We start from the raw sequence: 12,768 nt of genomic DNA on the forward strand, positions 1-12,768 counted from the left end.
TCTCTCTCTTTCTCTCTTTCTCATATCGATTTCTAATAAATTTATATTGCCTCCTAAATGTCCATCAACATCGAAGCTGAAAAAATTAATGTTCGTTCACAAAAACTGTAGTTAATATAAATTCACAAAGATAGACATTTTGGGATGCAGTATTTTTCAGCCAAAAAATTGCTTCTTTTCATCGAGGTGTCCTGATTACCCTATTTAATATTTATTCTGGGTCTTTTGTGTAAATGAAAAACAGTCCTTTGCGGTAACAATTAACGCCGTTAGTTGAGGATGGTTGCTCGCAATGTATTAAAAATTAATATTTAATGAAATGAATAAAATCTATATACTTTCTTAGAATTTGCAAGGTGTATTTTTTCATTAGACCTTCCTCTACATATCCCCACAAAAAAATCATATCCGAACCGATCCGATCTTGGAAATTATGATTGTTTAAAGTTATCGGGGACGTCTCACCTGACGCATAGCAACTCACATACATTAAATACCATCCAAATATGAATATTTTTGCAATTGCATTAAAAGTTCGTACCTACCTAAAACAAGTATGTAATTTTTAACAATAATATAGTTAATCTATTAATTTTATTGTTAAAAACATAACGAACGGTAATAATATAACTGGACTAAGAGTTTCATAGTTTTCCTTAGTGAGTATCACTGTTTTTGGGTAAGTATATCTGTCAATTTATCTATGCAGATAAAGCAGTATGTTAATTAGATTACATTTTATATCTGACAATATTTGTTGAATATAATAATTTTAATCTCAGTTTTTATGCATGCAGATATCCAGAAGCTGCAGATTTAATAATTAATTAAACTAAACAAATGGACCAAAAGTTTACCTGTGAACATCAATTTAGAAACGTTTTGCTAAGATTAATTGGCTTATCTTTTATATTTGTTATATTTTTGTTCATATTTTCATCTTTTATAAACACATTACACATACATGAAATAATACGAAATAACAAAGGTTGTAATATATAGAATGAACATGATCTTAAAACAATTAAATTGAAAAAATTATTTATAATTATTATAAAAAATATCTTTTGACACGCTTGTGAGGCGTTTTTACCTCCTCGAATTTATATTTTACGTATTCTATAAAACATTACATGTATGAAATGTAAATATAAAATACATGTTTAGTAAGAGTAAAAAATAGTTTGGGAGATTATACTTAAACAATTTTATTTTAATACAAAAAATCAATGAAAATTAATTAACAATTATTGTTTAACAAAATAGAAAAAATTTTATTTGTTAACAGTTAAGATTGACTATTTTTTAAATGAATTTTAGTGCAAATTTCATCCCGATATCTCTTATGATTCTAGAGTTATAACAAAATGTCACTAAATTTCTCGATCCAGCCCACTGTGAGTCACCATGACTCCGCGAATACATAGGATTAAATACCCTGTTTAGAACAAATGCCACTAACGTTCTTGAAAAGAAATTTTGTACAAATTGATGAACAACGCGGTATTCGGTAAAACTATGGAAAAATGTTCGGAATCATGTAGACGTAAACCTCGTGACACGTTGGGGATGGGCTACATGGTGCAGAGGCAATGATCGCGAAACCAAATTTTCCATAAACGCTATGCATTTTCCGAAAACTTTTTTTCAAGAAACCAATCTATGTGGATATGTGCATATTAGATATATCCAAAACCTGCTTGTACGGATTTGATCATGAGTACATGGTTCCTCGATATGGTAAAACCTGTAAGGTAATGTACACAGACACCGACAGCATAATTTATCATATTATGTGTGAGGTCATTTATGAAACCATGAGACGCGATATTAACTGTTTCGACACAAGTGATTATCGATAGAGAAGAGGTATAATTTCCTACTTGTAAATAAAAAGGTTCCCGGCTTGATGAAAGACGAGAACAATGGGATGATAATGATGAAATTTGTCGGACTGAGAGCAAAAATGTACACATTGCGTGTAGATGGAAAATCTGATACAAAAAAAAAGCAAAAGGTGTAAAGTCTAACGTTGTAAGGACAACAATATCGTTTGATGATTACATGGGATGTTTGCAAGATGAAATTGCTATGAGTCGTACACAGACATCCATACGATCGAAATTGCACAAAGTGTTCGACGATCGGCTGGAGAACTTCGGAATAAGCTTCCAGGACAATATTAAGAAATTACGTGTAAAAGAAACGCGTCGACCAATCTTGAGAGAGAGATCCATGTATATGATGTTCAACCGTCATATTGCATACTGTACATGCGCTATAGCTGTACCTGTACATGCACTATACCTGTACATGCGCTATACCTGTACCTGTACCTGTCTGTAGCTGTTCCCGTACCTGTCTGTAGCTGTTCCTGTACCTGTTCATACCTGTCTGTAGCTGTTCCTGTACCTGTTCATACCTGTCTGTAGCTGTTCCTGTACCTGTCCATACCTGTCTGTAGCTGTTCATGTACCTGTCTATACCTGTCTGTAGCTGTTCCTGTACCTGTCCATACCTGTCTGTAGCTGTTCATGTACCTGTCTATACCTGTCTGTAGCTGTTCCTGTACCTGTCCATACCTGTCTTTAGCTGTTCCTGTACCTGTCCATACCTGTCTGTAGCTGTTCCTGAACCTGTCTGTACCTGTCTATAGCTGTCTGTAACTGTACCTGTATCTGTTCCTGTACCCGTCTGTACCTGTCTGTACTTGTCTGTAGCTGTACCCGTACCAGTTCCTGTACCTGTCTGTACCTGTCTATAGCTGTCTATAGCTGTACCTGTACCTGTACCTGTATTATCGATATAAAGTAGCATCCATCGAGTCATATCAAGTTACCATAAAATCATCAACCTTGAGTCGGTTCCCCTTATCTTTATCTTTTCAAATGCATGTAGGATCGTGTCCGAACGGAAACACGTTCGAACTTCGCTCAACACGTGTGGTCCACAACCGCTTGTGGTGACGTCACTTCCCGCACCTGTCTGTAGCTGTTCATGTACCTGTCTATACCTGTCTGTAGCTGTTCCTGTACCTGTCCATACCTGTCTTTAGCTGTTCCTGTACCTGTCCATACCTGTCTGTAGCTGTTCATGTACCTGTCCATACCTGTCTGTAGCTGTTCCTGAACCTGTCTGTACCTGTCTATAGCTGTCTGTAACTGTACCTGTATCTGTTCCTGTACCCGTCTGTACCTGTCTGTACTTGTCTGTAGCTGTACCCGTACCTGTTCCTGTACCTGTCTGTACCTGTCTATAGCTGTCTATAGCTGTAGCTGTACCTGTACCTGTATTATCGATATAAAGTAGCATCCTCGAGTCATATCAAGTTACCATAAAATCATCAACCTTGAGTCGGTTCCCCTTATCTTTATCTTTTCAAATGCATGTAGGATCGTGTCCGAACGGAAACACGTTCGAACTTCGCTCAACACGTGTGGTCCACAACCGCTTGTGGTGACGTCACTTCCCGCGAGGTGATGTGGAAGTTACATCCTCGTACCCCCCCCCCCCCTAAAAATAAAAAAAAAGAAACCAAAAGGGGGGGGGGGTACGAGGATGTAACTTCCACATCACCTCGCGGGAAGTGATGTCACCACAAGCGGTTGTGGACCACACGTGTTGAGCGAAGTTCGAACGTGTTTCCGTTCGGACACGATCCTACATGCATTTGAAAAGATAAAGATAAGGGGAACCGACTCAAGGTTGATGATTTTATGGTAACTTGATATGACTCGATGGATGCTACTTTATATCGATAATACAGGTACAGGTACAGGTACAGCTATAGACAGCTATAGACAGGTACAGACAGGTACAGGAACAGGTACGGGTACAGCTACAGACAAGTACAGACAGGTACAGACGGGTACAGGAACAGATACAGGTACAGTTACAGACAGCTATAGACAGGTACAGACAGGTTCAGGAACAGCTACAGACAGGTATGGACAGGTACATGAACAGCTACAGACAGGTATGGACAGGTACAGGAACAGCTACAGACAGGTATAGACAGGTACATGAACAGCTACAGACAGGTATGGACAGGTACAGGAACAGCTACAGACAGGTGCGGGAAGTGACGTCACCACAAGCGGTTGTGGACCACACGTGTTGAGCGAAGTTCGAACGTGTTTCCGTTCGGACACGATCCTACATGCATTTGAAAAGATAAAGATAAGGGGAACCGACTCAAGGTTGATGATTTTATGGTAACTTGATATGACTCGATGGATGCTACTTTATATCGATAATACAGGTACAGGTACAGGTACAGCTATAGACAGCTATAGACAGGTACAGACAGGTACAGGAACTGGTACGGGTACAGCTACAGACAAGTACAGACAGGTACAGACGGGTACAGGAACAGATACAGGTACAGTTACAGACAGCTATAGACAGGTACAGACAGGTTCAGGAACAGCTACAGACAGGTATGGACAGGTACAGGAACAGCTAAAGACAGGTATGGACAGGTACAGGAACAGCTACAGACAGGTATAGACAGGTACATGAACAGCTACAGACAGGTATGGACAGGTACAGGAACAGCTACAGACAGGTATAGACAGGTACATGAACAGCTACAGACAGGTATGGACAGGTACAGGAACAGCTACAGACAGGTATGAACAGGTACAGGAACAGCTACAGACAGGTATGAACAGGTACAGGAACAGCTACAGACAGGTACGGGAACAGCTACAGACAGGTACAGGTACAGGTATAGCGCATGTACAGGTATAGTGCATGTACAGGTACAGCTATAGCGCATGTACAGTATGCAATATGACGGTTGAACATCATATACATGGATCTCTCTCTCAAGATTGGTCGACGCGTTTCTTTTACACGTAATTTCTTAATATTGTCCTGGAAGCTTATTCCGAAGTTCTCCAGCCGATCGTCGAACACTTTGTGCAATTTCGATCGTATGGATGTCTGTGTACGACTCATAGCAATTTCATCTTGCAAACATCCCATGTAATCATCAAACGATATTGTTGTCCTTACAACGTTAGACTTTACACCTTTTGCTTTTTTTTTGTATCAGATTTTCCATCTACACGCAATGTGTACATTTTTGCTCTCAGTCCGACAAATTTCATCATTATCATCCCATTGTTCTCGTCTTTCATCAAGCCGGGAACCTTTTTATTTACAAGTAGGAAATTATACCTCTTCTCTATCGATAATCACTTGTGTCGAAACAGTTAATATCGCGTCTCATGGTTTCATAAATGACCTCACACATAATATGATAAATTATGCTGTCGGTGTCTGTGTACATTACCTTACAGGTTTTACCATATCGAGGAACCATGTACTCATGATCAAATCCGTACAAGCAGGTTTTGGATATATCTAATATGCACATATCCACATAGATTGGTTTCTTGAAAAAAAGTTTTCGGAAAATGCATAGCGTTTATGGAAAATTTGGTTTCGCGATCATTGCCTCTGCACCATGTAGCCCATCCCCAACGTGTCACGAGGTTTACGTCTACATGATTCCGAACATTTTTCCATAGTTTTACCGAATACCGCGTTGTTCATCAATTTGTACAAAATTTCTTTTCAAGAACGTTAGTGGCATTTGTTCTAAACAGGGTATTTAATCCTATGTATTCGCGGAGTCATGGTGACTCACAGTGGGCTGGATCGAGAAATTTAGTGACATTTTGTTATAACTCTAGAATCATAAGAGATATCGGGATGAAATTTGCACTAAAATTCATTTAAAAAATAGTCAATCTTAACTGTTAACAAATAAAATTTTTTCTATTTTGTTAAACAATAATTGTTAATTAATTTTCATTGATTTTTTGTATTAAAATAAAATTGTTTAAGTATAATCTCCCAAACTATTTTTTACTCTTACTAAACATGTATTTTATATTTACATTTCATACATGTAATGTTTTATAGAATACGTAAAATATAAATTCGAGGAGGTAAAAACGCCTCACAAGCGTGTCAAAAGATATTTTTTATAATAATTATAAATAATTTTTTCAATTTAATTGTTTTAAGATCATGTTCATTCTATATATTACAACCTTTGTTATTTCGTATTATTTCATGTATGTGTAATGTGTTTATAAAAGATGAAAATATGAACAAAAATACAACAAATATAAAAGATAAGCCAATTAATCTTAGCAAAACGTTTCTAAATTGATGTTCACAGGTAAACTTTTGGTCCATTTGTTTAGTTTAATTAATTATTAAATCTGCAGCTTCTGGATATCTGCATGCATAAAAACTGAGATTAAAATTATTATATTCAACAAATATTGTCAGATATAAAATGTAATCTAATTAACATACTGCTTTATCTGCATAGATAAATTGACAGATATACTTACCCAAAAACAGTGATACTCACTAAGGAAAACTATGAAACTCTTAGTCCAGTTATATTATTACCGTTCGTTATGTTTTTAACAATAAAATTAATAGATTAACTATATTATTGTTAAAAATTACATACTTGTTTTAGGTAGGTACGAACTTTTAATGCAATTGCAAAAATATTCATATTTGGATGGTATTTAATGTATGTGAGTTGCTATGCGTCAGGTGACGTCCCCGATAACTTTAAACAATCATAATTTCCAAGATCGGATCGGTTCGGATATGATTTTTTTGTGGGGATATGTAGAGGAAGGTCTAATGAAAAAATACACCTTGCAAATTCTAAGAAAGTATATAGATTTTATTCATTTCATTAAATATTAATTTTTAATACATTGCGAGCAACCATCCTCAACTAACGGCGTTAATTGTTACCGCAAAGGACTGTTTTTCATTTACACAAAAGACCCAGAATAAATATTAAATAGGGTAATCAGGACACCTCGATGAAAAGAAGCAATTTTTTGGCTGAAAAATACTGCATCCCAAAATGTCTATCTTTGTGAATTTATATTAACTACAGTTTTTGTGAACGAACATTAATTTTTTCAGCTTCGATGTTGATGGACATTTAGGAGGCAATATAAATTTATTAGAAATCGATATGAGAAAGAGAGAAAGAGAGAGAGAGAGAGAGAGAGAGAGAGAGAGAGAGAGAGAGAGAGAGAGAGTCGACTCTTTCGTGAAATGTCACTAAATTTCTCGATCCGGCCCACTGTGTTAATAATTCAAACCTAATTTTATATGTTTTAGCATAGCATCCCACGTGAAACCTGGTAAAGTGTAATAATATGGTGGATCTAAACTGTAGCTCTTAATGCAAGTTTTTATGAAAATTTTCAAAAACATCAGCCAGTAACAAAACATCAGCTTTCAAATACAGATCGCTGTATTCACCCAAAGTTTTTGTGTTGAAACGCTTCCACACATTCTCGGCATGCACATAATCACTAGACTGCGGATTTTATACATTTATGGCAAAAATGAGTATGTGCAATTTAAAGCAGTGGACAGGTTAACAGGATTTAAAAATATCAATGTACTCGTTTCAGCTAATTAATATCATTAGAGAAAAAATTATATTTCTATTTGGCTCCTATGTTGTGCAATTTATGAAGACAATTTTTATTTTTCATAAAGATCCGCAGTCTAATAATCACGTTCGGATACGGTTTCGCCTGTCAACGAACTGTAAAATGACTCGCAAACAAAGATCGTCTAATTTATCTACGCAATCGAGATATTCGTATGGAAAGAGACACCCTTTCGCGTCAACAACATGAAATTTTCTATGGAAAGATTTTGAAATTCGGAACGCGTAAAATTGTCAATTTGTTTGTGTCGAGGAAAGATGCTAATTTGTCGAGACTTGTGTTCAAACATTTTTGTACGAATCGATGAATCGTAATTTAATACAATTACGCGAATCTGATTGCTAATCTTCAACATTTTTGTAAATGAAATATACTTTTCTTTAGTTATTGGTAATACGTTGACACTACCTTCAAACGCATTAGCTATTTCTTCGATAATGAAATGTGAATCGTACCCGGATAAATTGTGGAAAACTATGGGAATGCAAAACGAATTTTTGTAATTTAAATTGCAATCTTGATGCGTGGGGCCTCTATATCGTCCTGTTAGATGACAATGATCGCGCACCCGTATATCCTTTTCCTCACATGGTTTTTCACAAATGTTGCAATGCGCTGCGTTGATAAGTGCCTCGCACTGTTCATTCGTTAGCTGTTTCATAATTTATCAAATAAAAAAATTATAAGAAAGATCTTATTTTTTATTTAAAACGAATCCTCCTCCTCCGCCTCGTCCTCCTACTCATACAATTAACTCGTATTTATTAAAAAGAAAACAATTACAGTAATAATATCGCCCCCTCCCTATACAGCGAGATATTTTTTACATTAGTGAAAAGTTACTCTTATCTACTCTTTAATTATACAAATATACAAGTATTAAAAAATAATTAAAATATAATTATTGCAGCGAATTTCTTGTCATTTGTCTTCATTATTTTTGTTTCCTGCGAACAGACAGATAGACAGTTATATATCATGTTATATACTTTGGGATATTTTTCTTTGAAAATTTATTTACCTTCGAGCGACGATTCTTTGACGAATCCTCAGACGTCCATACCGCGCTTCGCCCAGAATCAATCTCCAATTTCGCAATCATTGTGAAACACTGTGTGAAAAAAATAAAAAAAAAACGTAAAAAGAGGTGTTTGTGGTTTTGACGTGGAAAAAATTCAAAGTCGCGTCTTTATAACTGATACTTTACGTGTTTTTATAATTGTTAACCCATGCTCGAAATGTTCGCACTTCGCGCAGACTGCAATGGTATGTGACGTTTTTTGTCGGTTGCCAACAGTGAAGTCGACACGGTTCGTCATCAGCAATTTCATACACGGGATCGCGAACTAGTACATCGTATTTCGGACAGTTGAAATCTTCCAAATTTATCGAGTTTATTTTCATTTTTCGAAGGATGTCTCTCTCGAAACATCCACCTTTGTACGCTACGACAGGATTCGCGTAATCGCGCACAAAATTTTGAATTACTTCGAATATATCGTGCTGTTGATATTTTTCATAGCCGAAATCTTTAAATGGAATCCCGTGTATGAAATTACTGACATACCATGCAGACTTTTTGTCAGCGCCGGATAAACAACGTTCTTCCCCAAGCGAAATTCGAAGAGTTCGAACGAGCCGTCATGACAAACATCGATCACATGGCAAACTCTTTGCATATAAATTTTTTTTCCACAATTTTTTCCACTAGATTTTACATCGTTTATTAATTTTTTTTTATTGTACTTACCGTTGAAGAAAGGGGGATGCGCGAAGTTGGCTGGTCGGATGATAAAAACACACACGCGATGTAACTTCGTATAGCGATCCTGATTGTCGACGTTTTTTCTTATGGTATAACTTCATACGACGACTGTTACGAGCAATTTATAATGGATACCCCTACCCACTAATGTAAAAAATATCTCCATATAATATTCCACACACACGCAACAAGTCCAACGGGCAGTACGCGAAAACCGTCACGTATGGAAAAATGGTTGATCTTTGAATCTCAACATGACAAACGCTTGCAACGATGGAACGTTCACGAAGACTTCGCGTTCCATCGCGTCCTGTTCATTCATTCTTACCATCCCCACCAACTACAATAAAAAGATGGAAGAAATGATTTGAAATGCTACTCTTAATGAGCGTTTACGATAGCTGACTGTATGGCGATGGCAGACAGAAACAGCGACACGGTCCTCTTACATCTTGCATTACATCGATAAGAAGATCTTTCAGAGGGGACCGTTGTATATTTACGAAATTAAACAAGACGTTCATCGAACTCGTGAGATTAGACGTTCGTCGAAATCTCCGCTCGATAACAAAATCGTCGATAAACTTTATAATCGTAAAAAATTTACAGCATGATTGATTATGTTCACAAATATTAATAACTATACTAATTTAAATGATAACAAAATGAAATCTGTGCGAAAGTGCTCTGTACACCTAACTGAAAAACTTCTGTAATACAAGAATTTACACAATTTTCCTCAAAACCCTTGAAAATTGCCAATGAGCGGATGCTGTTTCAGAAAGCGTGGCGTAAAATCTCTTGGCTTTCAATGAAGTATACTACAAGCGACCTTTAGCTACGTTGGATAGAAAAAATTCCATGACAAACGGAAAAATTTAGAAATTGACTTCTTTCTAGATTTTCGGCCAAATACCCCAGAGTTGGGCATTAATCGATTAAAATTTTAGTCAAGATTGATTAATGTGTATGATTAAAAGAAGAAATCATCGAAAAATCGAAGACTGATTCAATCGATTGATGAAGTTAATAATCACCATACGGTCTATCCATAAATTGTAATAACCAGGGAGATAGAGACAGAGAGCGGAGATGAAGAATTGACAGAAATATATCTCAAGAGAAACTCAGTTTACATTTTTTCAGTATTCATACAGTTTTGATTCCGTATTTCATTTCGAAGCTCCAGCAGTTAATCATTAATGGAACGTTTGCGAAGACTTCGCGTTCCATCGCGTCCTGTTCATTCATTCTTACCATCCCCAACCAACTACGATAAAAAGATGTATGAAATTATTTGAAATGCTACTTTTAATGAATGTTTACGATAGCTGGCTGTATGGCGATGGCAGACAGAAACAGTGACACGGTCCTCTTGCATTACATCGATAAGAAGATCTTTCAGAGGGGACCGTTGTACGAAATTAAACAAGACGAACTCCTGAGATTATACGTTCATCGAAATCTCCGCACGTGAGAAAAACCGTTGGTCCTCGACAAATCGATGTTAAGAAAAATTATTGACTGGCTGTATGGTCCCCTTACATAAATCTTTCAGAGGGGACCGTTGTATATATTTATGAAATTAAACAAGACGTTCATTGAACTCCTGAGATTATACGTTCATCGAAATCTCCGCACGTGAGAAAAACCGTTGGTCCTCGACAAATCGATGTTGAGAAAAATTATTGACTGGCCCCCTTACATAAATCTTTCAGAGGGGACCGTTGTATATATTTATGAAATTAAACAAGACGTTCATTGAACTCCGTTCAAATGAATGTTTTACGATAGCGGCGATGACAGACATAAACAGTCTTGCATGTAGAGACGTGAAAACATAAACACGTTCGGACACGTTCCCAGGGATCACCCCTCCCCCTCCCCCTCACCAGGCAATACCAGGAAACTGGTCTTGAATGCAATACCTGGAAACTGCCCCCCCCTCCCCCATCTTTCAAGATATGGGCTGTATTTCCCCCCCCTCCCCCTCCCCCAAAAACATGATGCAATAATTCCATTAAAAATATGACGTAATATATGCTCGTGCAATACCGCTCGGCGGTACCGCTCTCCCGTGAAGTGGCGGTACCGCTCTCCCGTGAAGTGAAAAGTGGCTTAGAACCCGCCTAGAACATCTACTGGGATGCATCCTCTCGCACGTGTTTTTACTCGACTAGCCTGCGTGATGCATCCTCTCGCACGTGTTTTTACTCGACTAGCCTGCGGGATGCATCCTCTCGCACGTGTTTTTACTCGACTAGCCTGCGGGATGCATCCTCTCGCACGTGTTTTTACTCGACTAGCCTGCGGGATGCATCCTCCCGCACGTGTTTTTACTCGACTAGCCTGCGGGATGCATCCTGCCGCACGTGTTTTTACTCGACTTGCCTGCGGGATGCATCCTCTCGCACGTGTTTTTACTCGACTAGCCTGCGGGATGCATCCTCTCGCACGTGTTTTCACTCGACTAGCCTGCGGGGTGCATCCTCTCGCACGTGTTTTCACTCGACTAGTCTGCGGGATGCATCCTCCCGCACGTGTTTTCACTCGACTAGCCTGCGGGGTGCATCCTCTCGCACGTGTTTTTACTCGACTAGTCTGCGGGATGCATCCTCCCGCACGTGTTTTTACTCGACTAGTCTGCGGGATGCATCCTCCCGCACGTGTTTTCACTCGACTAGCCTGCGGGGTGCATCCTCTCGCACGTGTTTTTACTCGACTAGTCTGCGGGATGCATCCTCCCGCACGTGTTTTTACTCGACTAGCCTGCGGGATGCATCCTCTCGCACGTGTTTTTACTCGACTAGTCTGCGGGATGCATCCTCCCGCACGTGTTTTTACTCGACTAGTCTGCGGGATGCATCCTCCCGCACGTGTTTTCACTCGACTAGCCTGCGGGGTGCATCCTCTCGCACGTGTTTTTACTCGACTAGTCTGCGGGATGCATCCTCCCGCACGTGTTTTTACTCGACTAGCCTGCGGGATGCATCCTCTCGCACGTGTTTTTACTCGACTAGCCTGCGTGATGCATCCTCTCGCACGTGTTTTTACTCGACTAGCCTGCGGGATGGATCCTCTCGCACGTATTTTTCCTCGACTAGCCTGCGGGATGCATCCTCTCGCACGTGTTTTTACTCGACTAGCCTGCGGGATGCATCCTCTCGCACGTGTTTTTACTCGACTAGCCTGCGGGATGCATCCTCCCGCACGTGTTTTTACTCGACTAGCCTGCGGGATGCATCCTCTCGCACGTGTTTTTACTCGACTAGCCTGCGGGATGCATCCTCTCGCACGTGTTTTCACTCGACTAGCCTGCGGGATGCATCCTCTCGCACGTGTTTTCACTCGACTAGCCTGCGGGATGCATCCTCTCGCACGTGTTTTCACTCGACTAGCCTGCGGGATGCATCCTCTCGCACGTGTTTTCACTCGACTAGCCTGCGGGATGCATCCTCTCGCACGTGTTTTCACTCGACTAGCCTG

The 12,768-nt window shown here is 38.9% G+C and overlaps 1 long non-coding RNA gene across 1 annotated transcript; it reads right to left on the reverse strand.

Annotated features, from left to right (window-relative positions):
• Positions 1 to 7,050: 7,050 nt before the first annotated feature.
• LOC143220077 (uncharacterized) lies at positions 7,051 to 10,874 on the reverse strand. The gene is made up of 3 exons (XR_013011565.1): positions 9,268 to 10,874; positions 8,539 to 8,628; positions 7,051 to 8,464 (listed from the first exon to the last, which is right to left on the reverse strand). It is a non-coding gene; the product is annotated as an uncharacterized LOC143220077 (long non-coding RNA).
• Positions 10,875 to 12,768: the final 1,894 nt, after the last annotated feature.

This window comes from Lasioglossum baleicum, unplaced genomic scaffold (genome assembly GCF_051020765.1).
Source record: "Lasioglossum baleicum unplaced genomic scaffold, iyLasBale1 scaffold0166, whole genome shotgun sequence".
NCBI classification, from domain to species: Eukaryota; Metazoa; Arthropoda; class Insecta; order Hymenoptera; family Halictidae; genus Lasioglossum; species Lasioglossum baleicum.